The 25,068-nt window shown below is 39.8% G+C and overlaps 1 protein-coding gene across 1 annotated transcript in view; it reads left to right on the plus strand.

Annotated features, from left to right (window-relative positions):
- The first annotated feature begins 549 nt into the window (after nt 1–549).
- Nucleotides 550–25,068, plus strand: part of cbarpb (CACN subunit beta associated regulatory protein b) — a 189,395-nt gene continuing 164,876 nt past the window's right edge. The window contains exons 1-2 of the mRNA XM_052037654.1: nt 550–617; nt 4,084–4,188. The gene's annotated coding sequence lies outside the window, so the exon portion shown is untranslated. The remainder of the gene's footprint in view (nt 618–4,083; nt 4,189–25,068) is intronic.

The following is a 25,068-nucleotide window of genomic DNA, read 5'->3' on the forward strand; positions in this document are numbered from 1 at the left end:
ATTAACCGCTCTGTTGCTCGTATATCTACTGCTTTGTTATCTACCAACGTTATTTAAGGGAAATAGAGGAAAAGCTTAAAAAATACATGTAAATTTAATGTTCATTGTTTTTAACACAGTGTGCTTGTGAATAAAAGGTCAGAAAGAAGAAGATTGCTTTCATGGTTTCCAATCTGACAGCACCTCAAGTGTTTTTTTTCACTCAGTATCTTCCATCCCTCCGCACCTCCCCATAGCCTCCATCAACGATCTTAATGTTCCTCCAGTTCTGGCCTTTTGACCCAAGGTTCTCAAAGCTCATCACCCCAGCACCAGCAAACCTACTTTCAGATGCTTAGGCCCTTAGACTGCTGCCCTAAACCTCTGCCTCGAATTGTTTCTCCACATTCGGAGTTTACAAAGTTTGGTCATCTTTCCTCATGGCTGATGTGCCTCAGTATCTCGCTTTGCTGAATAAAACATTTCTTTTTTTGCATTAAGGGAAGGAAACCTGCCATTCTTACCAGGTCTGGTTTGTATGTGGCTCCATCATTGTGATTGACACCTAACTTCCTCCTGAGTTCAAGGGCAATGGGGAACAACTAACGCCAGCATTGTCCATGTGCCACAAATAAATGGTAATATCAAGAAACAATGCTAGTTATTGTTTTGAACGATTCAGTCCTTGGAAAATATACTAAGAGCAACTTCTTTCTTTTGTATTAATGTTAGTGCGATTTAAAAGAAAAACCCTTGCTGAATTTTAAATGTTTAATTACCTTGCCTGTCTTGCTGATAGTTAGGAAAGACGAAAGCTCTAATTGTTTCTGTGTTTGTGAATTCTAAGTGGTAACGTGAAGGAGAAAGAGAGTGACTGATAGAATATCTTTTGCTACTCTCTAATTTGTTTTATGATTTTAAAAAAATTGCTAAGATGCATTTTTTGAGAGCAAGTGAAAGTAGGGAAACTATCAGCCAGTAAGTCTAACATCTGTCATTGGGGAAGAATGTTGGATCCCATTCTAGGAAGGATGTGGAAGTGCTGGAAAGGGTGCAAAGGAGATTTACCAGGATGCTGCCTGGTTTGGAGAGTATGGATTATGAGGAGAGACTCTTTGGAGAGGAGGAGGATGAGGGGAGACATGATAGAGGTGTACAAGATATTAAGAGGAATAGATAGAGTAGACAGCCAGTGCCTCTTTCCCAGGGCACCAGTGCTCAATACAAGAGGGCATGGCTTTAAAGTAATGGGTGGGAAGTTCAAGGGAGATATGAGGGTTTTTTACCCAGAGAGTGGTGGGTGCATGGAATGCACTGCCTGGGGTAGTGGTGGAGGTAGGTACGTTGGTCAAGTTCAAGAGATTGTTAGATAAGCATATGGAGGAATTTAAAATAGGGGGATATGTGGGAGAAAGGGGTTAGATAGTCTTAGGCGTGGTTTAAAGGTTGGCGCAACATGGTGGGCCGAAAGGCCTGTATTGTGCTGTATTGTTCTATGGTTCTATTATTGAGGAGGCAATAACTAGACATTTGGAAAATCAAGGAGAATCAACTTGGTTGAATGAAAGGAGAATTCTGTTTGACAAATTTGTTAGAATTCTTCGGGGATTGTACAAGAGTGGATACATGGGGATGGGTGATCCAGAACAAAGGGTCATGGGGTCAGAATCGCCCATTTCTGATGGAGATGAGGAGGAATTTCATCTTTCTGAGAGTAACAAGTCTTTGGAAATTCTCTACTGGAAAGCTGTGAAGATAAATTCATTGAATAGATTCAATGGGGGAGATTGGTAGCCCTTTAAATTACAAAGGGGTCAAGGGTATGGGGAGAGAGTGAGGAAGTGGTGTTGATGCCAAGATTGGATCAGCCTCAATCTTATTGAATGGTGGAGCAGTCTTGAGGACCGGACTGGCTTCTACCTGCTTCTGTTCCTGATCAAAGGAAGAGGAGAGCTCCTTGATGCTGAGCGGTGGTCTGACCTCTCCCTCTTGTTCTTTGGAAGCTTATGGTGTCAGTGGCTGCCAGCTTCACAGTAAGGTAGCTCAAAGTAGAGCAAGAGACAGGGGCCTGGATGGAAATGAGAGGATGTAAGAACCTGGAGAGTTTAACGGGAAGATGAGGAGATGGGAGACAAAACAGGAGTAGTGCATTGGGGGAAGTGTCAATGATTGAGGAGGATTAGGAAAGGTGGTCACTAATTCTTCATCAAATCTACATGTAGTCATTGGTATCTCCCTTCTCTGTAATACTGTACCATGATACTCCCCCCTGCCCCAGAATAAAAGAATTTAAGAAAAAAATGAGCAAGTAAGATAGAAGAGAGAAGTAAAAGGAAGCAGATGAACATAAGAGAGGGAGAGACAGAAAGAAAACACCATCAGAAAATTATTGGATACCATATTGTCCATCTTCTCGTGTATGGCACTGGAGACAGTTGGCAACTCTTCAATTATATAATCCATTACTTTTCAAGCTCCACACTTTGTTCAAACTACCAATGTTTTATCATAACATTTAAGGAAACGTGAAAACTAAACCTAATCATTTACTCCTTAAACTTTGAGCTTGAAATAGACTGATGCTTCTCAAAGGGAAAAAGCAACAACTGCCAAGCTGGGAAAATTTACAATAACAGGAATTGGTCTTCATAACCTATTCAGACAAGTTACAACAAGGAGTTCCTAAGGCTGGAAGAGCAGCCAAATATCATAATGACCACTTTCACTTACATCACACCATCAATGACAACAATCTGGTTAACCAGTCAAAAAAGGACACCAAAGAAGAGGTGAGCAAAAGGCTTGATTGAAGACATGGGCTTTAATGAGACAGAGGAATTTCAAAGCTAAAGGCAAGGTGCTAGGACAAAATGTTCCACGCTATCCACAAGAAACTCCAGCAGAACCCACTTAGCTTTTGCAAAAGTCTGTTAAATATTAAATATCCAAATGTTTAGTATGCAAATTTTAGATCTGAAGGCCTGCAGATGTCTGCATGAACCTTGTGAATATAATCTGGCACAGGAAATCAAGATAACCTGGAGACACAGCCAGCATCTTGCTTTCATGCATATGGAGGTTGTGGAAAATGCACACACATGTATAACATCAAGAATGGAGAGTGTAGTCCACCTTGTGAGGAATCAATACTAAATACAGTAAGTGAATGCAAAGAAATATCTTGAGTCACAGAATGATACAGATAAGAGGGGGACCATACTGGAAAAACCAAGTGAATGGAGAATGGGTGACTTCAACTTCCCTAATATTGATTGGCTCCTCCTTAGTGCAAAAGGTTTAAATGGAGCAGAATTTGTTAGGTGTGTACAGGAAGGATTCTTGACTGTATGTGGACGGACCGACTAGAGGAGAGGCCATACTGGATCTAGTACTAGGCAATGAACCTGGTCAGGTGACTGACCTCTTGGTGAGCGAGCAGTTTGGAGATGGTGGCCACAACTCTGACCTTCAGCATACCCATGGACAAGGATGGGAGCAGATGATATGGGAATTGGGGGACGGCTAATTACGATGCTATTAGGGAAGGGTTAGGTTGATGGTTTATATAGGTTGGCACAACATTTTGGTCTGAAGGGCCTGTACTTTTCTATGTTCTAACTGTTGCTGTTATTTTAAGAATACAATGAAAAAACAAAACATAATTCAAAGATTGTATGAAGTGTTGACTGACTATATTCCAAAATAAGATAAGATAGATATCTTTATTAGTCACATGTACATCGAATCACACAGTGAAATGCATCCTTTGCGCGGAGTGTTCTGGGGGCAGCCCGCAAGTATCACCATGCTTCTGGCGCCAACGTAGCATGCCCACGACTTCCTAACCCATACATCTTTTGGAATGTGGGACCCGGAGGAAAACGTACAAACTCCTTACAGACAGTGGCTGGAATTGAACCCGGGTTGCTTGCATTGTAAAGCGTTATGCTAACTGCTACACTACCATGCATGCAGAGCAATGTGTAATTCAAAATATTATTTTGATATGCAAAATAAGATGGCTTTAAATATGGAATGTAGTATATAATTAATATTGTTTAATTTCAGTTTTTGTAGTAATAAAACAATTTTCTTCTTTTGAAGGTACTGACTCGTGCTGGGATATGGTCCCATAGCTGTCAACAGTCCTCACAAACGGTCAGTCCTTAACAGCAGAAAACAAACAGCTGGAGGAACTCAGTGGATCAGGTATCCTCCAGCAGTTTGTTTTTTTTTTGCTCCAGATCGCAGCATCTGCACTCTCTTGTGTCAGTCTTCATGTGTCAACCTCTGCATTAACTGTCAACAGGCTCTTAAATTATAGGGGCACTACAAACAAGCAATTACATTTTGTTTTGGCTCTGCTATCTTGTAAAGAAACAATTTGCAATATAGGTCCCTCAAAGTACTTTATTCATATATTGAATAACTTTTGAAAGTGCAGTACCTATTACTATTTAGATAAATATAGTAGATATTTGGCACATAGCAGGCACCCTGTGGCCACTAAAAGGCATGAATTGCCAATCAATCTGCTTGTTAGTATGTTCTGTAGTTGCTGATCTGATTCACTGTATTTGTAATGCTGTACTAACAAGTGGCTGGTGGATTGTTGCAACATCAGGTCAGCAACTGAAAATCAAAAAGAAAACTGCACATGTTGGAAATCTGAAATAAAGTCATAAAATGCTAGAAACACTCAGCAGATCGGGCAGCATCTGTGGAAAGAGAAACTGAGTTAATGTTTCAGGTCAAAGACTCTTCATCTGACCAAAATGTTTCGATTTGAAATATTAATTCGATTTCTCTTTCCACGGATACTGGAAACATTCATCAGGTCAGATAGTATTTTCTCTTGTATTATGGACAGGTTAATTTTCTTAAGGGGATTGGTCTAAGATAATCAATCCGAGTACAATTACCATTTAAATGTATATTCTTGATGTCCAACACTATTTTTCAGTATTTTTTTCAAGAGAATTTGGAACTGATTTCTGTCAAAGAAGTAGTCCATTTAGAATCATTATTAATCGGAAAAGGCCAGAGGCTCAGTTGAATGTCAGCTGTGAACTGTAATATTATTAGTTAAAGACTATTTGGTCACTGTGTTCCCAGGGAAAAAAACATTCTTTTGTATATTCTGAAAGGGTACAGTTGGCTATGTTACTAAATGCATTATTTGTTCTTGTTGGCATTCAACTCCTAAATAAATCTGTTCAGATTTTTCTTGAACCTTCACCTTATTTTGTTTGCTCTCCCTTTTTAAAAGTATTACTGACTCTAAAGGTATGTAGGTCACTTTGTGGTACAATATATTTAGGAAGTTGAAATACAGTAACAGGATAGCTTCAAGAAAGATATTGAGCAAATAAAGCACATACTTGCGAGTACATACTTGAGTTGTCTGTGAATCTCGGCGAAATAGCGGTCTACAAACTTCAAAAGTTAGCAATTGCAAAATCACAGGATGGTGTAAATTTAAACAATGCAGTCACGTTCTGCAATAGGTTTCAAACCTGTAACATGACTATGGTACAAAGTAAACTGAACTGTGAAGTTTTTAAAAACTGCAGATGTTCCAAACACTCAGCAGGTTGTGCAGCATCAGTGGGGACAAAAGTAGAATTAATGCTCCTTGTCGATGATCTTTCATCCAATTTGTCGCTAGAGAACATTACCACATGTAATAGCCCAGCTCAGGACCACTTTGTTCTTTGTGCCTCATTTAGCTCACCAGATGGTTGAGCATTTGGAATCGGGTTTATATTTTTGAACAGATATAAATCCATTATCTTAACTCGAACTCGTATCATCCCAGGCCATTGCACTCTTGAACAAGAAGTGAATTGTTTGATAAATGGAGAAGTGAATTATTAAGACAAAGTAAGACAACTCAAGAGTTAATGTTAATCTGGATGGTCCCTGGCCCACGTCTGGTTTTATTAATGAGTGGAAAAATCTTATTCTTCTTTGCTGTCACCTCTACAAAGCGTAGTTAAGAACAGAGACTCATCTAGAAATTTGATTTTTGGGAGAGTGTCACCATTATCGTCTTTGTTTGTGGAATTAGCTTCTGACAGCAGGAAATAACCTCAATTTAACCAGCAGTGAATGTAGAGCCATCCATCCTGGCAATAATTAATCAAGTTATAAGTCTGCATACTTGGGGAAATTCTGAAAGATTGGGAGCATTGCTTAAGGGAATTGATGTACATTTAAATTCCTAAGAGTGAAACAGTCCTTTCTTGATTGAATTGAGGTCAGAAATCTCCATGCTGGTCGATAGCTTTTTAATGCCATCCAGACAGTAAATTCATTTGGTGCTCTACAATTTATTAGATTAAAGACTTTAAACAGTTATTTACAAAATTGGAGGAAGTTTTGCAAAGAAAAAGGAATAAAACCAGTAGAAGCTACTGGATCCCAAAGGGAAGCTTCCAGGTTGTGTACATTATACAGTACAGTGATTGTTGCAACTTACCGAATGATTTGAGTTTTTTTTTGGAGTTCTGAAAGCTTGTGTCAAGCAACAGCAATTATTGTCAATCAAGAATTAGTTAATTAATTCCCATTTAATGTCATATTCCTTCTCTACCTAGCACTTAATTCATCTTTTATACTCTCATTATTTTCTGTCACCCATTTATTTATCTGTCAGATGTTTGGGGAAGAATATTTTTAATTACACAACAGGATGAAAAAGGCAAATGTGAAAACTGATATAGTTCTCCAAAATATTTTTAAGTCAATGTGCATTATTTGGCTTATTCCACTGTGTTAATGGGAAAGAATAACTCTCTGTGTAACGTGAAATAACAATGGGAACAAATGAATAATGAGTTTGCCAACTGTGGAAATGTGGGACATGTGGCAGCTAATTTGCACACAGCAAATTCCAAGATCACTGCAATGTGACATCAATTAGATAATCTGTCTAGTCTGGTTAAGATTTAGACCAAGGCACAAGCAACAACTCCCCTGATCACTTTCAAAATAGCAGGTGACCTCCTACACAAAGGCGTGAGCAGATGGAAACTTAAGTTAACTGTGAAATAAGCATTAAAGTGAATGGGGTAAAGATTAACCATGACCTTACAGACTTGAGAAGCCTTCTCCCATTCTCATCCTTAGAATATGTAGATGAAGCAGTGATAATGCAGTAATTGCCATACATAAAATTTCAGATAATTTCACCTCAAATGACTATGTAAAACTGCCTTTAAGCATCACTAGTTGGTGACCCAAATGTAGAGGTTGCTTTCTTAAAAAAAAAGGTCCGCAAGTATTTTTAAACATAGTCATAAGAAGCTGATTAACTCTTCTCGCCTGAAAGACACCGTGATGATTTGGTTGCGTATTTGAGGGGAATCGTGTTATCTATGCAATTTCTCATGTGTGTTGAAATAAAAAGTTACTGTTATGTCTTTCAATCTAATTTCTCTGTGCCTCAAAATGGTTCAGCCATCACCTTCCTCATTTCATCTCTCTTCCTACAATCTTCCAACTTTTAAATCCATCCTTATCATCATCTAATCACTCCTCCTTGACAGCTCATTTTTATGCTTGCTCCTTTTTTTCTTAAACAAAGGTGAAGGCAAGTGTGATTTTTTTTTTTTGTTTTCAAGTGGTATTTGGGTTAGCTGAAATCTTAACTTTGCTTCCCCCCACAGATGAAGCCTGTGTCTATTAGTAGTAATAAATTCCCATTGCGTTAGACCACAGTGCACTTAATCACCCAGCTAATTTTACCTCCAATGTTATTTCTATACAGGACAGGGATGAGGGGATTGTTGTATGAGGAGAGACTGAAAAGGATGTCCTAGAGATGTCCTCGTCTCACTGGAGTTTGGGGAAATGAGAGGTAATCTCATTGGAACGTATAACGTTCCAGCTGTGAATTACTAATCAGATGCAAATAGGTTCTTTCCCCTGGACATTGAATCCAGAAACAAGGAAGTCTCGAGCTATCTGTAGATAAGGGGTCAATCAGCTGGGACTGCACTGAGGAGAAATTGCTATGCTCAGGGGTTTGATATTCTCTATCCCACAAGGTTGTGAGTTCTCAGTTATTGAGTATATTCAAGACTGAGGTTGAGAGTTTTTTGGATGTTAAAAGTGAAACAAGCATTAAAGTGAATGGGGTAAAGAATCAACCATGACCTTACAGAACAAGCCTTCTACTCCCATTCTTTACATCCTTGGAATATGTAGATGAAGCAGTGATTGTTCGAGTTATTTTTCATTCATGATTTTAAGTCAAGTTACCAAGACCCTCCTCATGACAAATAAGAAAAAGGAGTTGGCCACCTGATTCCTTGAGCTTCTCCACTACCCAACATCATCTTTGTTCCTCTAATATCCAAAAAGTCTCAGTCCTGGATGCAGCCAATGATTGAGCTCCCACAGCCCTCCCGAGTGGAGAATTCCAAAGATTCACAACTCTTTGAGTGAAGAAGTTTCTCCTCCATTATGTCCTAAATGGTCAGCTCCTTATTTTTGAGACAGTGTCCCCCTAGTTTTAGATTTCTCAACTAGGGGAAACATTCTCCTTGTATCTACCCTGTTGATCCCTCTAAGAATTTTGTAAGTTTCCACAAGGTCACCTCTCATTCTTCCGAACTCTAGGACTTACAGGCCAAGTCCACTTGATCTGTCCTCGTATGATGCACCTGCCATCCCAGGAACCAATCAGGTGAATCTTTATTCTTTCAGTTAAGAAGAACAAACTCCAGGTGTGGTCTCATTAAAGCACCATATAATTGCAGTAAGAGATTCAGCAATGAAGGCCACATACCATTTGCCTCCCTAAATGCCTGATACACTTGCATATTAGCATTTGGTGACTTGTATACAAGGATGCGTAGGTCCCCCTGAACATCAATACTTCTCAGTCGCTTGCCATTGAAAAAGAATACTTAGCATTTGTGTTTTTCACACTGAAGTGGATAACCTTTCATCTTTCCACACTGCTACCCACTAACTCAGCTTGTGTATATCCTTTTGAAACTACTTTACCTCTACGTCACCAGTCATAACCCCACTTAGTTTTTTTAGCAAACATTTGATCCCCACAATGATCCCCAAATCATTGATATTGTTGGGCCCAAGAAGCAAGTTCCCATCACCAGTTACAGCCTGCAAACTCATTGAAGAACCTATTTTCTATCTGTTAACCAATTCTCAATCCATACTGGTATATGGAATTGGAGATAATATGCTGTATCTTTGCTTAGGAACCTGCTGTGTAGGACATTAACAAAAGTTGGTTTCCCACCCTGCCCTGCCCTCCCCCCCCCCCCCCCCCCCCCCCCCCCCCCCCCCCCCCCCCCCCCCCCCCCCCCCCCCACTCCTTCAGTAGATATATTGGAGCTCTTTGACAATATTAGTCAAATGTAATTTCTCACTCGTACAATAATTTTGGCTCTGCTCAATCATATTATCTTTTAAGTGTCTTGATATTGCATCCTTTCATATATATTCCAACAGTTTCCCAGTTGTTAGACTCACAGGTTGTTCTGGTTTCTCTCTCTCTCTCTCTCTTTCCCCCCCCTCTCAATTTTGCTATCTTTAGAATTAATATTTTGTTAATAATACTTTTTTAATTTTATAATATATTAAATATAAATACTTGTATCATAAAAATTAAAAATCACTTAAATTCAATCTTCAGAAACCATTCCAGATTCTGTAGAATCTTGGAAGAAGATATTGAGAGAATCCAATATCCCCATAACTACCTCTTTCAAAACTGTAGGATGTAGATCATCAAGTCCCTGGAATTTACCAGTTTTTAGGCTCATTAACTTCTCTACTTGCACTTCTTTACCAGTTTCTTTTAATTCCTCATTTTAAGGGTACAGTACTTCTGGGAGATTTTTTTGTGTCATCTTCCTTGGAGACAGACTCAAAGTATTTGTTTAATTCCTCTATCTTTTCCTTATTTCCCACTATAAATTCTCCACTCTCCTGCTGTAAGGGACCCACATATGCCTTTCCTTTTACATGCCTTCAGTCTGTTTTTATGTTTCCTGGTAGTTTATTCCTAATGCCCTTTATCGTTTGTTAATTATCCTTTATTGAATTATAAAACACTTCAAGCCTCCAATTTACTGTTTATTCTTTATAAGCCCTTAGACAATACTTTCTTTTATGTCCAACCATGGATTACAGGAAAAATTAAAGATTTAATGAAGAAAAAGGTTAAGATGGTTAAGTACTTTACAATGAACATTTTTGCAATGGTAGCTACACTTTGGAAGTAGTTATTTCAGTTGTAACATGGTCTGGATTGTCCTAAAATCATGGAAGGTTTTGTGTGAAGGCAAGTCTTTTTCTCTTTACTTAAAGGAAGTTGCAGATGCGTTAATCGCATGAGATAACACAACTGGCAGCAGGATGACAAGGCATTCAGTTTTACAGAGTGGAAGGATCCTCCAAGGAGCAAGAACTCATTCCTCTCAGTCACACTGCCATATGTATTCCCTTGATCAATGCTGTCCCTTGCATCAGAAAAGTATTCCACCTTTCAGTGCTCAGCTCATTTGCAACAAGCAACAGAGCAATGCACAAATGAATTGCTCGTTTCATGGAAGCTGACACGAAGCCTTTATTTTAAAGCAGCCTGCTGTGACAGCAATCTTTTATCCAGAAAGGTAAATCTTAGGATTGGTCCTGAGAAATCAACTTTATCCTCCAAAGTCACGGCTGATGATACCCTTGTGCTTTCCCAGGACACTAACTCTTCAAGGTTTACTCTGCCGCTAGGTGGATAACTTGCACAGAGTACCCAGTGTCTGATTTGCTGTTGCAGCTGTAGTTTTCATGTGGCTGATCGATTTAGATTTCTGGTCAATGGTGACCTCAGAATGTTAATGGTGGAGGCTTTAATAATGGCAATGCTATTTGCTATTCCCTTGGCTAGTTGTTGGTTATCCTTTTTTCCCCAAGAGAGCCATTTTCTGGCATATTTGGCATGAATGTTACTTGCCAATTATCACCCTACTCCGATTGTAATCCAGCTCACACGGATTGTTTCAATATTTGAGGAGTTTCAAACAGAACCGAACACTGACAATGAACGTCAAATGTTCTCCGTTTTGGTCCAGCAGTAGAAGGGAGATTATTAATGAAGCAATAGGGGATGGATGAAAGTAAAATACTGCTCCAAGAAACTCGTGCAGCAATATTTTGGAGCAGGGATAGTTGGCCTTCAACTGCAACAAACTTCCTTTGTTTTCGATGTGACTTCTATTCATTGGAGAGTCTTCCCTCATTGCATTGACTGCAGTTGCACAAGGGCCTATTGATGCCATTCTCAGTCAAGTGTTGCATTGACGTCAAGAGCAGCCACTCATTTACTTCTGAAGTTCAGCTTGTTTTCCAAATTTGGGCCAAGGCTGTAATGTTGCCTGAGGCTAAACCATCCTGCCAGAACCTAAAATGAGAAGTGATGAGTATGTGGTGTTTGATTTCACTGTCAACAATTCTGTCCTTCACCTTGCTGATGATTGGGAGTCTGCACATGGAGTAATTGGTTGGACTGGGATTTGTCTCACATTATTTGGAGACAACATACAGGGCAATTTAATCGGGAAGAAGGCCCTGTTGTAGTGGTAGCTTGGCTAGCGGTTCAGAAGGTTCTGTAGCACAAGTCTTAAGCACTCATACAGGGATGTTGTCAGGTCCCATAGCCTTTGTTGTGTCCAGTGCTCTCAAGTGGAGTGAATTTAATTAGCTGAACACTGCCTTCTGTGATGGAAACTCAAAAGGATGTGGAGCTGGATCATCAACTTGTCACTTCTGCCTGAAGGTTATGGTAAATCCCTCAGCCATGAATTTTTCACTCACGTGCTCGTCTCCACCAACATTAAGGATGGCCTTGTCTCATCATTAGCTGTTCAATCATGCCATTGCCATTCATTATTGAATATGACAGCACTGCAGAATTCTTGTTTGATCTGTTGATTTCTTGGTTCATCAATGAAATGCTGCTTTTGTTGTCTCATGTGGAAGCAATTGGTAAAGTAGTTTCACCAATTTGGAGCACCATTTTTTTTTAAAGTACATCTGTACTGTTCCTGATGCTCTGTTCTACATTCTTCAAGGAAAAAGAGTCAATGCCCTGGCTTGGTAGCCACAACAATGAAGTGCATGTGTTTGCAGCTTGTGGTGAAGTACAATGCTGCTGGCCCATGGTGCTCAATGAAGTGTAATTTATGGCCTCTCAAATCTGTTCACATGACCTTTTATAGCACCTGTAATGCTATAAAAGCTAAAGCTGTTCTGACCTCTAATATGGGTTGGGGTTAAACACTTGTGATGTGTGACTGAACACACTTCTGCACTGTTCCAGTGTTTTAAAAAATCTGCAGCCTAGATTTTCTGGTTCTGATGTGTGTGGGTAAACTAGACCCAAAATTGACTTGGTGACAGGGGGATGCACAGAGGGGAGTGGTGAAGGGATGTTTTTTCTGACTGGGAGTCTGTAACCAGTGGTGTACCACACTAATCAGTGCTGGGACCTTTGTTTGTCATGTATATAAATGACTTGGATGAGAATGTAGGTCGTCTGATTAGTAAGTTTGCTAATGACACAGAGCCTGAGGGCACGTACCACCAGACTTGAGGACAGCTTCTACCCCACTGTGATAAGACTATTGAACAGTTCCCTTGTACAATGAGATGGACTATGACCTCACGATCTACCTTGTTGTGACCTTGCACCTTATTGCACTGCACTTTCTCTGTAGCTGTGACACTTTACTCTGTACTATTATTGTTTTTACCTGTTCTGCATCAATGCACTCTGTATTAACCCAATGTAACTGCACTGTGTAATGAATTGACCTGTACGATTGGTATGCAAGACAATTTTTTCACTGTACCTTGGTACAAGTGACAATAATATACCAATACCAAAATTGGTGGAGTCACAGATAGCAAAGAAGTTCTATAAGGGATGTTGAGGAACGTGGATCGACTGGAAAGTTGGGCAGACCAGTGGCAGATGGAATTTAATCCAGACAAGTGTGAGCTAATGCATTTTGGGATGTCAAATACAGGCTGGACATGTGAAGTAAATGGCAGGTGCCTTTAGAGTGTTGAGGTACAGAAAGACCTTGAGGTGCAAGTTCATAGTTCTTTGAAAACTATGAGGCAAGTGACTAGGATAGTGAAGAAGGAATTTGGTATGCTTACCTCCGTAGACAGGGGCATTGAGTTGGGACACGTTGCTGTGCAAAGTATTGATTTGGCTGCACTTGGAGTATCGTGTACAGTTCTGGTTGCCACGCTACAGGAAGGATGTGGTAGCATTGGAAAGAGTGCAGAAGAGCTTCACCAGGATATTGCCTGGAATGGAGGGCTTTAGTTACAGGGAGAGATTGGATCGGTGTAATTTGTTCTCACTGGAGCATAGGAGGCTGAAGAGAGATCTTACTAGAGGTTTATAAGATTATGAAGGACATAGATAGTCAGAGTCCTTTTCCCAGGGTAGGGGAGCCTGAAAATAGAAGGCATAAATTTAAAGTGAGAAGTGAGAAATTTAACAAATCTGGGGGGGCAAGTTGTTTTTTCCTCACAGAGGGTGGTGGTTATTTGTAACAAGCTGCCGGAGGAGGCAGTAGAGGCAGATACAATTACAACCCTTAAAGGAAGTGCATTTGAACAGTACTTGAAGAGGAAATACGTAAAGGGCTATGGTCCTAATGCAGGCTAATAGGATTAACGTGGATAGGCATCAAGGTCAGCATGGATGAGCTGGGCTGAAGGGCCTGTTCCTGTTCTATAAACATACATGTAATGCTTTAATTCAACCTGTGGTGTTTCCATTAGCTGAATGTTTGTCTGACTTTCTGATTTGTTTTGCTCTGTTGGAAATTGCTGTTTGTTCTGTTCCACTCGATAGTCCCTGACTCTTTGTTACTTCTCATTCTTAAAATAAATCTGCTATGTTAACACCACTGCAAGTTTTGGAATGGCTCACCCTGGTGCATTATAGCTATTGCTGCATTGCAAAGACATTTCAGACTGAGGAGAAACAGGAAACATTGTAAAGTTTTAAAAACAAAGTGAAGAAATTCTAAGGCTAGGAAGTAGTTGCTAATATAGTACTGTTCTGAAAAATTTATTAAAAAGCTTTGAAAGAGGTAATCCTTAAAAGTTGGCTCAACACAGTTAACAGGTACATAACCCATTAGAACAGGGATTTGATGATCTATTTTCCTGATTGAGCACAATGGCAAGAATAAGAAATGGGTCTAGAGTTCAGTTTAACGAGAAACATTAAATCAGATTTGAGCCAGCAGATGCTTATGAATATCCTGAATGAGATATAAATGGGGGGAGAAAAAACACCTCCAAACTCTGAATTTTTGATCTGCTGAATTGAACATAAAACTGAAGAGACAAGATGATGGAGTTTAATTCAGATAAGTGTAAAGTATTGCATTTTGGGAAGACAAATGATGGTAGGACTTTCACAGTGAATGGTGAGGACCTGAGGAGTGTTGTAGAACGGAGGGACCTGGGAGCAAAAACACATGGTTCTCTGAAAGTGGTGTCACAGGTAGACAGAATGGTGAAGAAGGCTTTTGGTACACTGGCCTTCATCAGTCTGGGCATTGAATGCAGAAGTTGGGATGTTATGTAACAATTGTCCAAGACATCGGTGAGGCACATTTGGAATACTGCGTTGAGTTTTGGTCACCCTGCTATAGGAAAGATGCCATTAAGCTGGGCAGGGTGCAGAGGAGATTTACAAGAATGTTGCCAGGACTGGGTTATGGAGAGAGGTTGAGCAGGCTGGGACTTTATTCATTGGAGCATAGGAGAATGAGGGGTGATCTTATAGAAGTGTATAAAATCATGAGGGGCACAGTTGGGGTGAATGCATTCAGTCTTTTTCCCCATGGTTGGGGAATCAAGAACCAGAGGGCGTAGGTTTAGGATGAGATTGGAGAAACTTAAAAGGAACATGAGGGGCAAATTTTTCCACCCAGAGGGTGGTCTGTATATGGAATGAGCTGCCAGAGGCAGGTACATTAACAGCATTTAAAAGACACTTGGACAGGTTCATTGATAGGAAAAGTGCAGAGGCATATGGGCCAAATGGGACTAGTTTAGATGGGTGTCTTGGTCGGCATGGACCAGTTGGGCCGAAGGGCTGTATGATTCTATGATGTCTTGGTATTCAAATGATACCACCAGTATTGCATTGGAGGAGATTCATCAGACTGAGGAGAAAATGGAATGTACTAACAATAAACTGCTGACGAGCAGGAGGTCAGGTGAGGATTTAATCAGAAGCCTTGAGAATTGAACCGGACATAAAATGTTATGATTTGCAGAGTAAATCCATTGACTTGAAAATCAAGAATTGCAGTGTCAGTGGCAATAATGGAGTCAGAGGGATTCGCATACAATTCATAAACTCCTTAAAGATCCTGCCATAAGATTTGCTGATGGTTGCTTTCTTTGCAAGTAACACTTCTCTGCTCTTGCATTAGTCCCCTCAGATATACAAAAAAAAAGTCATGAGGCATTAGGACAGACACTGATAATATCATGACTACAGAATTCAGGAGAAGGAACACTTGTTGGGTCAGTGTACTCCAGGCACAGCTTCTACTAGAAATGAAGAATTGATTTGGAAGTGAGGGGCTGATAATCAGGGTAAGCAATCAGAATGGCTGTGCAAATGTCAACATCATTTAGCTTTCCTGGAGCTACTCATATTTACGGTCAATAAATAAACACCAGCATTTTCCTTGGCTAAGTTGCCATGGAAGCATTATCAAATGCTTCAGGTCATGTATGACACGGTGCAGTCTGAAACTTGGGTGTTAATGCATTCTGACTGCAGTGCACAAACTGAAAGGATGAAACGAAGGAAATCTCCCATCATAGAATTTGGATATTGAGAAGTGATTCTTTGTTCAGATAACCAGATATGGACTGAATAACTAAGATTATATTAGGAGAACACAGAACAGTACAGCACAGGAACAGGCCCTTCAGCCCACAATGTTGTGCCAAACTAATTAAACCAGTGATTAAACGCCTAACTAAACTAATCCCTTCTGCCTGCACAATGTCCGTATTCCTCCATTCTCTGCACTCTCTCCAAATCCCCCATTGTTGGGGTAATGTAACAGTAGATGCTGTTCTTCAAAGTAATCTATTATGCATAATGTGCTTCAAGATGTTTCCAAAAACTAAAGATTTGATAATTGGCCTTTTTTTTTCTTGTGTTTGATAGGTCATTCATTGCAAAAACAATCTTTGTAATGTTGGATAGCTGTAGGCAAACTAACTCGAGACCAAATATTCGTATCTGTTTCCTTGATGAAAATTCAATGCATCTGGAATTGCATGTGGGGGGAAAGTATTCTTTTCAAGCTATGTACATCTTCAACCAAGTGGAAATGGATTCATGAAAAGCAGAAAACTAAATGCGGAACAACAGGGGTAGGAATTCACATTAATGACCTTCATATTTCCAAAAAAGTCATGGGGGTCCGTTTTGGAATTAATAGCCCTAAAAATGGGGTTGATGGCATTAATGGAGACGCAAGAGACCGCAGATGCTGGAATCTAGAGCAACAAACAAGATGCTGGAGGAAATCAGTGGAAATCAGTGGGTCAGGAAGCTTCTGTAGAGGGAAATGGACGGTTGACGTTTCTGGTCGAGACTCTTCATCCGGACTGAAAGAGAGAGGAGGGATAACTAGTATAAAATGGTGAAAGGAAGGGGGTGGAGCGAGAGTGAGGAGAGGTGATGGGCAAGGAAGCGTGGAAATTATGACGGAGGCTGGGAGGTGATGGGTGGGGTTGACCAAGGGCTGCAGATGATGGGAGGGGAAGGTGGAGCATGGAATTAGACGAGGGAGGTGGGGAGGGCAAATGGGAACAGTGTAGGGGGAGGGGAATCAGCGGGAGGAGCGTGTGTGTGATGGACGGACGGAGGAAGGGAAAGGAACGGGGGGGGGGTAGAGGAGAGATGTTCCATCACTCATGATGATTAGCAAAGTACTCCTTTTACATGGGCCAAGCACGTTGAAATAGACAGTTGGCCTCCTGTGTAGCATGTATTTTTAATGACAGAGTTAGGACAAAAGTTGCTAACATCAGGGGCACTTTGAGTGATTGGCATTGTGTGTGCTTTGCCCATCTCTACTGCATATGTAGGGAACAGCCATTAATTTTTGAAAAAAGATCTGTTTCTTGTGCAGGAGCCAGTGTGTCTTTCCTGGCTGGACAAATACTGCATCTACTGCTGATCCAACACTACTACTTGGCATCGTGAGAACTTAGACAAGAGTTCCTGCATGCATCCCAGTTGGTCAGTAACCCTGATGCTGAGTTGCATGGGGACATCCCAAACTTACCTGTGAGAGTTAAAGGGGAGCTTTAGAACCACGTCTGCCTCTCTGTTGGCTGCTCAAATGTCCAAACTGACCTTGCTATGTTTAATATTAATGGAAATCCATCTCCAAAACATCCTAGTCAAACAAAGATGCGTTGCTTGATTCCCTCCCACCCCACCCCCCCCCCCCCCATACAAAAGGGACCAGGTCTTATAAAGTCCAATTAACGAATTCTGACTTGATGCATTAACTGGTTTCTCTTTCCACAGTTGCTGCTTGACTGGCTGAGTTCTTCCAGCATTTCTGGTTTTGTTTCAGATTCCAGCATCTGCAGTTTTATTTATGTTCTACCATGTCCAATAAAGATACGAACAGGACTATAAGCCATTCAAAACCTCCCAGACATTGTCATTAGATGATGACAATTCAGCGGTAGTCATTTAAATCATGTGTGCTGCCATCACTACTTTGAGCACACACATCAGAACACCAGTTTTCATAGACTACCAGGGTTTTTTGTGAATCATGATAGTAAGGTAATTGTTCACCACCTAACAAAGTTGCTTATTATAAATGGTGTCTCCAACTTGTGTAGTAAAAACAAGTGCTGCAACAATTTAAACCGTCAATCTTGTTTGCATCTCATGCCATCAGAAGCCTTGGAGATGAGGAGGAAATTTCAAATCCCTTTCAAAACGGAGGGAGCATTAAGCATAATACTACAATAACACTGTCAATCTGGATTAGGGACATCAAAATGTACAACTACAACAAGTGGTGTTCCAATTTCCATTGACAGCTTTATTGCACTGAATTACTGGTATAAATCATTTTGCTCATTCTCTTATTTATGAAAAGAAGAGGTTTGAAGGCAATATACTTGAACAGAAACTCACTGGAGGTTTTGAATTACCAAAACAATTCCTTTTGTTACATGGCTAACCAAAACCTGTGTTTACATGATCAAAGTACAGTGCAGTTCATTGATCATTGCAGACACATGAGAAACCCACTTGGATACATTTTGGCAATGCAAACAAGAGACAATATAGACTAAAGGCCACAATTTGTAAGAATATACAAGGACAGAGCACACTAATCTCTGAAAGTTACAGTTCACGTTGAGGGAGACTTGAATGTTTTGGTTTTTGCCAATAAGAACTTAAAAAATCACTTCTAAGACCTACTTAATATTTTTTGTTTGACATTGATTAAAATATCATAGGATCAAACAACACAGAGACAGGCCCTTTTGTCCCACTTCATCCACATCAACAGTGATGCTTTGCCTACACTCATCCGTTACCTGTGTTAGGCCCACATCCCTCTACCTTTCCTATCCCTGTACCAGCAAGTTAGTTTTAAGTTGCAGAGAAGTTGGAGGCAGCACTAGATAGGACAAAGGGAACATTTATGATTGGCTGAGGCCAAGGTTACCATGGGGATACCATTACTTATCCCTACAGCAACCAGACCAGCTCTGGCCTTGCCCTATCATAAATATTCCCTTTGTCCTAAATGTCTCTTTCCCCTACTTCCTCTGTTACTTTAATTTGTTTGTTTTTTCTCTTTTCCTGTTTTGACAATGAGACTTCATCCTGAAATGATAAATCTGTTGCTCCTTCCAAAGTTGCTGCCTGACCTGCTGAGTGTTTCCAAAATGTTCTGTTTTTGTTTCAGATTTCCAGAATCTGCAGGTTTATTTTTGATCTTGAGGTGATGAGGAACCTTCAGAAAACACCAGTTAAGCCACAACTGGAGTACTTCATCCAATTCTGGTCACTAAACTTTGGGAAAGATGTAAAGCTTGAGAGATGGTGGGGAGAAAAAAAAAACTACTGAAAAGGTTCCAGGAACTCTCTAGTTGCAAGGGAAGTAGAAATGGAGTTAATCAGGAAGTTCAAACAGAAATTGGATACACACTTGAGAGGAGATAATTTGCAAGGCTAAGGGGAAAGGGCAGAACAAAGATCTGATTGGTTTCCTTTCCAAAGAGCTGGCACAGACTTGATGGCTGAATGGTCATAGTTATTCTAAGATTCTATATTATGAACTATTCCAATAACTCCCTTCCTGGAAGTGTAGTAGAATTTCCAGTTTGGCACAATCATCAGTGCAGATGCAAATCCCTTCCTGGCCTTGCCAGTGCCTTTCCTTGTAACCGTCCTAAACCTGTGTTCCTCAAGATTTGAACTTCAACACATTCCCTGCTCCCATCATTCCACCATCTTCTGCCAACTGACCTTGAACATTAAGCTTCTGAAAGAACTGGGAGAGAATGGTGGTGGGAAACTATTAGGATAGTACTAAAATAGAGATACAAGTTCTAATCCATCAATTGAGGAATTTAAAGTCAATTATTTCATTAAGCTGGAGTAAAAATAGCCCCGATAATGGATTGTTGTGAAACCCATATGTCTCTGCTATCTTTACCACTTCTGGCTCTGTTGTGATCTGCGTGGTTGAATTATTTAAAATCAACACAGTGGCTCACCGTCAGTCTCTCCAGGTCAATTATGGATGGGCAGTAAATGATGCTTTGACCAGCAACAGCCACATCTTCTCAGTAATCCCTCCCTAAAACATTCTGCCTCTTGCCCCTTAAGGCCATCTTTGGACAAGCTTTTATTCACGCAACTCTAATACCTAATTTAGTTTGGAGACAATTTACAGGCACAAGAGTGGGCTGCTACTACATCAACAACCAAGAGTCCTGGGCCATTACTACAGAGACACGAGGTTGAACTCCACCCAATCCTGACAGCAGAGAACTTAAATTTAAGGAATTGAACATGAATCTGAAATCCAATCAAAATGCTAGTCTCAGTAACTGAAACTACTGGATGCCATTTCAAAAAGAAACAAACATTTAGTTCACTAATGTCCTTCTTGGAAAGAAATGTGCCATCCTTTGCTGGCCTAGTGAAATGTGAATCCAAACCCACCGGTGTAGTGTGGTTAACTTGCAATTGTTCCTCAATTCAGGATCAATAGAGATGGAAAGTAAAAGGCAGCAATTCCAGTGATATACCTATGAACAAACAACAGAAATAAAAGGTGTTGCACTATGATCTGAGGTTATAAAATGCAAGTTCTTGCCCTTCCATAGCTCTTGAGCATTATTCTGGTGGCAAAGTTGTAAAGGGGACACCTGGCAGGTACAACATGATTCACACACAGATTGAAACCATGTTAATTCTGTTTTAGACTTGGAACAGTATTGATCATTGCAGCTTTCACACACATTGGAATGACTGAAGAATTCTGTGTTTGGAAAATTGGCAGATTTGATGCTGTCTTGTTTCAACTGAGAACTAATTTGCCAAATACCTCCAACTGTCTCTGTCCCTTGTGGGAAATAAGGTCAGGGTGAGGGTTCTTGTAATAGGAGACCTGTGAACATTGAATAAAAATCCACAGTGAGCTTCAATAATTCTGCCAGCTCCATTTAAGTCTGATCTGTAATCTATAGTTAAAACTTTCCTGAGAGATAGAACTCTAATCAGTTCCCTGAAATGAAAAGACAGATCCATGAAAATAACTGTTGATGGACTGATGCTGATTTAGAATTTATGCTGAAAAAGCCTTAAATGCAATAAATCCCAGAAAACTCTTGAGTAGAAACCAGAAGAGCTTTTGATTGAAGTCTACAGGATATCATCCAAATGTATCTATAAATACACAACTAAATCCTTTAAAGTGGTGAATAGACTTGGGAGTATAGTATAACTGAAATTTATTTCTGTTTTGTTAGAAAAACAAATCATAACATCCTGAATTAAAGGCACAGGAACATTCATGAAGCTAGAATGTTGATTAAAGCATAAATGAGAATTATTTTCCTTCCTGACCATGTGAAATTTGCCCACTATGGAATTTGCAACACATTGAATCTCTTAAAGGAGTTTAGCAGCCCCATATAAAGTTAACAGGACATTTTCACACTGTGAAATTTTTGCATCACCCACAACACAATCAAATACCATTCCTTCATATCACAGATCATGCTTCTACCTCACACCAGTGGCATTTCCATAGCTAACGTATCCCTTTTCTCAGCAGCACAGATGTATCATTTCCCAAAGAGGGTTCATTCATTCTGTGGTACCTAAACTAAAGTCCTCTGAAACTTAGCTGAACAACTGGTCTGAGGAAAGACCTTTTGGTTTTTAAATTACATGGCTCTCCCTGACATTACAAAAATAAATGATGGAATAGCATTTAAAGGTCTGTACAAGATAAGTAATGATTCATCCTTTAGGCAATCTTTTGTCAAAGAGCAGACCCACTTGACCTGCTTTAAAAGAACATTTTTTCACGGCCAATATGCCCATGTAACACCTTGCAAAAAAAAACAATGGATATTAGAACATAGAACACTACAGCACAGTACAGGCCCTTCGGCCCACAATGTTGTGCCGACATTTTATCCTGCTCTAAGATCTATCTAACCCTTCCCTCCCATATAGCCCCCTATTTTTCTATTATTCATGTGTCTATCTAAAACCAATTTACCGTGCAATTGGTATTTAAAACCAATTTACCGTGCAATCACTAAAATTTATTTGAAGCTGACTTTATTTTAACAGAATGCTACTTTATTTAAGATGGATATCTGTATACAACAAAGACTTCCAGTGTATATTTTTGAATGTGTTATGCTCAACAATAATATATACAGACACAGGAAATGCTAGTCAAAGAAACATGTCTCAGTTCATCTATTTCACCTTTGATTTCCAAAAAGTTACATCATGGTGTAATTGACTAATTGTAAGCATGAATCACTATCAACTAATTTACATCAGATCCAGAAAGACACAAAGCAAACTATCATAATTGAGAGCTTTGGGAATCAGAAATCCCAAGTCACCTTTCTCCTCTCAAGCATGGTGAAATAACCATATGTTACGTCTCTGCTTATTCATGTACAGCAGTAAAAATGTTACATTCTGCTTATTTTGCCTAATTGCATGTTTGCTTTACTCTTCAGTCTTGCATTCCTATTTATTACATTGTGATGAGATGCCAGCAGACTGGATTGATTATGAAGGTGATGTACAACAGTGACAGCATCTTGAAAGTACATCATTGGCCAGAAAGCACTTTGACCTCCTGGAAAGAATGTGAAAGGTTCTATATAAATACTGAACTTTTCTTTCTGCATATTGTCAGTAGACTTTAAGGCAAAAAGAACGATTGAAAAACATATAATTAAATATAAAGAGGGTCTTATCAACTAAAGCAATTCTAAAACAGTGAGATAGCACATTGGGAGGAACTTCACTGGTTTCCTGATTTTAGTCAAGAAGGGTTAATTGCAACCTAAAATTCAAACCAAAGCTTCTAGGAAGTTTATTTCTCTGCATAATTGAGCCCATATGTCGAGAGTAGTGAATAAGTACAGTAATAGCAAATGTTATGGATGCATGAAAAGTAATGCATTGTGATTTGGCTAGGAAGGGACTAGATCTCAATATTCATGCTTCTTGTTCCTGGTGTTTCTATTGAGAAATGTGCAGGATTAATCAAATTGATTTAAGCATAACACAGAAATGTTCCATGCTGAATGTAGGAAACATGTAGTCTTTGATTTGTTGCATACTATGAATGATGGAATCAACTTGCTAAATGAGAGAAGTTCAGGGTTTAAACAAAGCAGTGAGATAGCACATTGGGAGGAACTTCACTGGTTTCCTGATTTTAGTCAAGAAAATATGAGATATGGAAAGAATTATAATGGCACTCCAACTATTCTGTTCTGCTTATTTCGTAGCCGGATTAGATTACCAAGACTGTGGTGTGTGTGTGTGTGTGTCTTCAAAACATAGCCACAATAAGACCACACAGAAGACCATTCACATTCCCCTCTCAAAGCAAAAGGTTGGACTCTACACATGACAGGGTACGGTGAGGCCGTGCCTGGAGTACTGTGCACAGTTTGTGTCCCCCTATGTAAGAAAGGATATTGGAGGCAGCTCCAAAAGAGATTCACTGGGCTAATTCCTGGGGTGGGAGGTCTGTCCTACGATAAATAACTAAAATGTTAGATCTATATTCTTTGGAGAAGAATGAAGGGTAATCTTATTGAAACATGAAACATCCTTAGTGGGCACGACGGGGAAGATGTCAAGATGTTTCCACTTGTGGGGGTGGTCATTTAAAACTGAGATGGGTGGGAGCTTCTCACAAAGGGTGGTGAATCCCTGGAATTCTCCACCCTGGAGGGTTGTGGAAGCTTGACCATTCGCGATAGTTAAAGAGGAAGCAGATAAATTTTTGAAAGATCAGAGAGTTGAAGGCTCTGGGGAATTGGTGCAGAAGAGATGAGGCCTGGGGCTGATCAGCCATGATCATATTGAATAGCGGGGCAGGCTCAAAGGGCCGAGTGGCCTACTCCTGCTCCTATTACCCACGTTTTTAACTTCTGGGTATGGCAATTAGTTCATCACTTTTAAGAATTCAATAACGATATGGCTTCTAATGGCAAATGGAGCAGAAACATCATGTAGTAAATACTTTCTTATCCGATAATTAATTCATACATTATTAGCAACATATTAATATTGTTCATTAATTAGAAAGATTGTAGCAAAGACTGTAAACCAAAAATCTGTATTAATAGCGACTTTCTTGATTTCCATTCAATTAAATAATTTTGAAATGTAATCACTCTTGAAAATTGGATATACAATCGTGCACAACAAAAGCCAATAAGATAATGGCATTGTTTTAGCGATGTTGGTTCAGTGGTAAATGTTAGCTAGGAGAGAAGTCTACCTTGAATTGTACCATGGGGTCTTTTGCATCCACCTACATGAGAGTGCCAGTATGACATTGATCTGGTCAGTCTTTTTCCCAGGGTAGGGGAGTCTAAGACTAGAGGGCACAGATTTAAGGTGCAATTACAATGATTAAAAGATCTTTGGACAGCTACATGGATTGGAAAAAAAGTCTAGATGGATAAGGGCCAAATGCAGGCAAGTGGGACTAGCTCGGATAGACATCTTGGTCAGCATGGACGAGTTGGGCTGAAGGGTCTGTTTCCATTCTATTATGACTCTATGAAAGATGTCACCACCGTTTTCACAGTCATGAAACCTGAAGTAATTGAGTATTAACTTAAATTAAGTGCTCAGGCCTCTTAAATTAGACTTAAACCCACAACCCTCTGACTGAAAGGCAAGAGTGTTACTGCTGAACTGAAGCTGACACCTGTTTTGGAAAAATAAAATTACCAACTGACATTAGATTGAACCACAGCCAGAAACTTTGAACCAGTTTGACAAGCATTTGTTTATCTTTCCATTGAGAAGCACGGGCATCTCTCAACCTAAATGATTCTGAGTTTTTCAACGGGGAGACAGTGCATGTTTATACACTGAAATAAATTGTTACAGAGAGGAAATGATGTTTATGGCATGAACATAGACACGAAAAGGGTAATTGACCAAGCAACATTGACATCTACTAGCTTTGTACAGTTGAACGGAAGAACTAAAGTGTGGGTAGATTCTGGGTTTGCAGAGGTGAGGTTGTGATAAAGATGTGTGAAGATTAACGTTGATCATCCAAATGATTGGAGAATGATAACCAATAGAATATGAAGTAGTTTTATCAAGATATAGAATTCGGGAGTGTGGAGAACGTGTGTGAGTGGGCAGGAAGGATTTGCATAGGAAATTAAGAGTTGTGTGCACATAAGTACTTGCAGAGTAGTTGG

This window comes from Pristis pectinata, chromosome 24 (genome assembly GCF_009764475.1).
Source record: "Pristis pectinata isolate sPriPec2 chromosome 24, sPriPec2.1.pri, whole genome shotgun sequence".
In the NCBI taxonomy this organism is placed as follows: domain Eukaryota; kingdom Metazoa; phylum Chordata; class Chondrichthyes; order Rhinopristiformes; family Pristidae; genus Pristis; species Pristis pectinata.